Here is a 5,315-nt window from a genome sequence, read left to right as displayed (position 1 = left end):
TGGCTTCAGTGGAAGTAGGAATCCTGGAGAACAGACGGCAGGATCTAGCCTAATACAAAAACCAGTGTTAGCTTTGCTGGGGGAAAGAGTGCTGCATGAAAGCTGGGCATGCTACTGTACACACCCAACTCCCTCATCATCCCATCTCCCCCCACCACCATCCATCATTACGCACACACATACATGTACAGAAGGATATCACAGTGACTTTGCTTTCCTCTCCCTCCATCTGTCCTATATTGGAGTAAGATTTCTTCCATGCAGTGCCAGGGAATCGGAATTCCAAATCTACTGTCTGTATCTGAGGCCTGCTTCTTTAGGGGCAGATTTCCAAAAGGCACAGATAGGAGTAAAGCACCCAGCATCTATTGACTCCCACTGGGAGCTGGGTACCTAACTGCCCTACGGCACCACTTTTGAAATTCCACTCTAGTCTTAAATCAGGCCAAACTCCCATTGCCTGAATAAGACAAAGATCAGGTCCCAAGATAGACTATCAAATCTGTTAATTTGAGAGTGCAATAGTATTGTCATTATTTTATTGATCAATAAGACATTTACTGGAACATGGCCCTCCACTTATAGGACACTCATCTTTCACTGTGTACCAGCAGTTAATATATAACCTACAAAATCAGAGCATTACACTTTGGAATACCAAATATTTGCTGTTGACCTTCATCACTGGACAGTCATCATTTAACTTTGTTTTTTTTTAAGTATAGTTGATTGAGAAAAGTAACAGACGAGCTGCCTTGTTGGTAAGATGGAACTGTTTAAACCAAGAATTTTAAATACCTATGCGGGGGGGGGGGGGGGGCAATTATATCTGCATGTTCTTAACATTATGCAGTGTTTCAAGCAGGAGTTGATTTTATCTGTATATTGAAATTTTATCTTAATTTAAAATGCTATAATGTTTTCAAGGGGAAACCTTTTAGTATGAGCAAAAAGCAAGAAACCTCCTACTGTAGATATGTTGGTACTACAAATCATCCTAAACCAAAGTTTATACCAACTTTTTCCTGCTTTCACGGTTAAAAATTTTAATGAAATGTGTCTTCTGTTCTGCAGTGTTAAAAACTGAGATCTTTGGGAATCCAAAACAATGTTTGAACTTCACATTCTGTACAAATGCAAGCTTTTGCTTTTACAATTTAGACAACAAATACATGATTGTTTTCAAAGCTTCTTCCTCTACTTTCATATATTTTCTACGCCGTTCAAAAGCTTTGTTTATCAGACGGTTATTGATGCTGAACAGCAAAACTTTTGTAATGATATGTCTAAAATCCCAAACTAGCAATAGACTATCATCCAACTGTGTGCTCTTTAGCAGTGTTCCCAAGTCAGCGGGAGTTTTGCTTTTTTGAGGTCTAGAGAGTCTTTCCCTTCACTTCAGTTGGTTTTGGATCAGGCCCTAAGTAAAAACTTCACTCTTCGGTTCCCTGCCAAGCACTGAATCTGGAATAACATCACAGACTCTTCAAATAATGCAGGGAGTGCTGGGTGCATTGTTATCAGCTACTTTATCTCAGGGCAATTAAAAAGTCTAGACACTAGCCTCAGCAGTAAAGGAGAAGCTGGTTCTCCACTATGTTTATTAAACATTTGGGCCTGATCCTGTTGCTATTAACGTCAGTGGGATTGTTGCCATTGACTTGTGTGAAAACAGGATCAGTCCCTCTAACTGTGAATTTTATAAAAGGCAGATCTTGCCAACCCCTCAGTGGCAGAGGGCTCTGCCTACCACAGAAATGATGTAAGATGCCAGGATTCATCTGGTGTTGGAGGAACAGGATACCAGGAGTGGATGGAGGGAGAGCATACCCCAAACCTATCATAAAGTCTAATTCCATAGGTGCCCCTATCTTTGTTGCCAAGGAGGGGGCGGAGGTGGGAGGAGTCTAGGAAGATCAGTCACTATGTTCCTTCCCATGTAAGGGGTGCATTGCAGGGGCAGAGGCTGCGGCAGCCCTATAACTACAGTAGTGGCCAAGGAGCACCAGTGCTGTACAGGGAGCTGGAAGAGAATTGCTTTCCCCAAGCCTTGCAAAATTTGTCAGTGCACAGTTTGGCTTCTTGGGCTTTGCACAGATGCATGGTTTGCCCCTTGCTAATGTAAAGAGTAATGTAGGATCGAACAACTGCAGGGAGAGTGATGAGAAAGTTTTTCAAGAGAAACTAAGGCTATGCCATACTCAGGAGATTTGGTTTACCAGGAATTCAAGTAACCTTTTAGTGTGATGGATCTCCCCCCACACACACTTTTTTACTTGACCTTTGGCTTCAGAGTCTCCAAACTACAAATCCCACCACAGAGCTGGAGACTCAGGAAATTTAGCTCAAGTTTTAGGCTTGTATCAAAACCAAGTTTTGCCCAATTTTCAGTTTCAACATTAAACTTCCACCCAACTATTTGTACCCTAGATGGAGACTTACTTTTGGTCTGAAGATGACTGATTAGAACACATTCATCCTGTCTGGATAATGCATTTAACCTCCTCATGCAATTTTCCCAGTGCAGAGGGCCTGCACTAGGATTACATGAGATTTAAATTGTGCAGAGGGTCTTGAGAAGGCTTGTTAGACCAGAGTGAATTTCACCTTAACCACTTAACTCAAATGATAGAAGTAATGTAATCACATCAGCTAATTATATTAACCATAAATGACAATCTGCCAACAATTAAGGTATATTAGAGCTCCAGAGAACACATGAAAAGCAAAATCTGAGCCCAAGTACTATGTATGGGTCACAGATATAATAAATGTCTAGTTTAAAGGTGAAGTTAAAAGGTATGCTCTATAGCCTGGTCCAGTGATAGCACTGTGCACGGCCATTTATGGAAACAGACTCTGTTCTAGGATTAGGGTTCCTGCTCCTTGGACAAGTAGGGAAGGTAAGTGCTGTGGAGGTAGCATATTCAACCCAGATGGGATGTGAGAGTCATATTGCAGCCCCCTGTTGGGCAATCCAGGAAATTGCATTGGTGGGTTTTTGAGGGCCCATGGTGAGCTCTCCCTGGGGAATAAGGAAGGTGGTGCGGTGCAGTGCAGTGCCTGTGTGAGAAGAAAGGGAGGAGTCAAACCCCTCCCTGCTCCATTCCCACAGAGTTCAGTCTTAGAACTATTAGCAAGAGCTGATCTCAACTGTTGGGATGGTGCAGAGGGAAAGAAGCAGTCTCCAAGACAGTCCAATCTAACCTATGAGAGGGATTTCATATTTCATATATTTGGGATTCTAGTAATGTTTAAAAAGGATAAAATGGCAGGAGCTTTCATGACCCACACCTAGTACATCTTTAGTCGGTGTGTGATGGGCATAGGGAATTCCACTGGGAGTGTAGATATAGTTAAAATAAATATAAAATTGGTGGAAATGGTTTTAAGTTGTATATTTTTAATATTTTCCACATTTTACATGTGATTAGGAAGATGCATCACATTCAACTATTTCATTGTCTCCTGATTCATTCATTATAGCCCATCTGGGCTGCCATCTTGTACAGAATGTAACTCACTATTTCAATAGAGAATTGACTGCCTGACTGCCAAATGTGGGCTGTTTCATGTGAGCAGTAAGACATCTGGGCACAAAGTAAGTGCCTTTTCAGGGCTTACGCCCACAGACAATTACACATCTTGATGTAGGCAATCATGAGCGTTTGCTGAACTCTGAATTTATGGCATTCAGATAATGCCAGATTTTTGCATAAAATCATAAAAATGTAGAGCTAGAAGGAACCTCAAGAGGTCACCTAGTCTATCACATAATTCTCTGGCCATATGACAAATGTCAAGTTATACAATTACCATACTCCAGTGTTAGAGATCAGATATCCCTTAACAACAAAACATCTATTGAGACTGTTCTTTCCATCTACTTAACTAAAAGCCTACTATTTTAATGATGGGCCCATTTAACAGAATCAATCCTTTCATACCTCTTCTTCATTCTTATGATCACTCTTATACAAAGAGAACTGGTGCAGAATGAAATTTCAAATGGCACCAGATCATTTTTCTTTCTAGCCATCCTAACAGAGTTTGGAACACCCTTCTAATTTGGATGGAAGGGGGTGGGATTTCCTGTCTGAAAATAAGCAAATTCAAAATATTGTATAAAAGTGATATTCTATCCTATATTGTATGGGAAACAATTCACACTTTGCTTTTAAATTTGCTCTGGTTATGTTGTATGTTCAGTGTCTTTGATTTCAATACACAAATGGCAATTACACATGTAGATGGAAAAGTTATGCGTCTATGTGATTTATATAAGCAACTTCCATTTTCACATGCAAATTTTGGATTTTGCATGAGCAAATTTGGATGTTAAATTGGGGCCTTTTTGAAAATTTAACTTTCTTATTGCAAGGTTTTACAGAACATTCCTCTGCATGAATGTTGCTTAGAAATCACTGCTTGTGACAGAGAATAATAATATTCCAAACAGAGTAAGTGTCTCACCCTCAGTCCATTCACAAGCCCACTTCAGCATTCATTGGATCTTACAAAACAATATTTGATAAGTGAAGTGTAAAAGAACAAGAGGTAACACTACACATGGTCTGGGCACCACTCTGTCCACAAGAATAAATAATCCATATCAGATGAATGAAAAGTGAAAGGGAATGACGAATTTCCTTACCTGTTTGCAATGGTATTGGATTCTCAGTCCAGGGCCTCACAACCTCATCATAGCTCAGCAGACACAAACAGTAACATGGACATTAAGAGGGTGCAGTCTTGTTTAAAAGGCTAGAAGGAAGTACTATGTCCCCTGTAATAGTCCGGTGCGGGAGCCGGGCCCTCTCAGGGGCCGTCGGGTGCCAGGCCGATTCACTACCCGGCCCCAAATCGGTCCTTGGGGTCCAAAAGTCTCGGGGTTCCGCCCCTCAGGCAGGGGCTAAACAAAAGCACACGGTTAGATGGGCCCCAAACGCTAGCTCAGGGCGGGGCACCTAACACTCAGGGATAGGGATTTTGGGCGCCAGTCCTTGCCTCAGGGGCTGGGCAAGAACCCAATCGCTGAGCTCAGTCCTTCCTTCAGGAGCTGAACACGAACAAAGTCTAGCAGCCCAGGCCCTTAGTCAGGGCGGGGGACAGCAACCCATAGTTCCAGGGGGCTCAGGTCCTTGTGTCGGGAGCTGAGCACAAACAAAGTCTAGTAGCCCCGGCCCTTAGCCAGGGCGGGGGTAGCAACCAATAGTTCAGCGGGGGGCTCAGGTCCTTGTCTCAGGAGCTGAGCCCAGACAAAGTCCAGTAGCCCAGGCCCTGGGTCAGGGCGGGGCAGCCAACAGAGTCAGGTA

At 42.5% G+C, this 5,315-nt stretch overlaps 1 protein-coding gene across 1 annotated transcript in view; it reads left to right on the top strand.

The window, feature by feature from the left end:
* Positions 1 to 676: 676 nt before the first annotated feature.
* The window catches only part of SERPINA10 (serpin family A member 10), a 19,377-nt gene continuing 14,738 nt past the window's right edge, over positions 677 to 5,315 (top strand). The window contains exon 1 of the mRNA XM_024197129.1: positions 677 to 761. The gene's annotated coding sequence lies outside the window, so the exon portion shown is untranslated. The remainder of the gene's footprint in view (positions 762 to 5,315) is intronic.

The sequence above is a fragment of the Terrapene carolina genome, unplaced genomic scaffold (genome assembly GCF_002925995.2).
Source record: "Terrapene carolina triunguis isolate 2854851 unplaced genomic scaffold, T_m_triunguis-2.0 Scaffold96, whole genome shotgun sequence".
Taxonomy (NCBI): domain Eukaryota; kingdom Metazoa; phylum Chordata; order Testudines; family Emydidae; genus Terrapene; species Terrapene triunguis.
The sequence above is the reverse complement of the archived record's forward strand: the minus strand, read 5'-3'. Positions and strand labels throughout refer to the sequence as shown.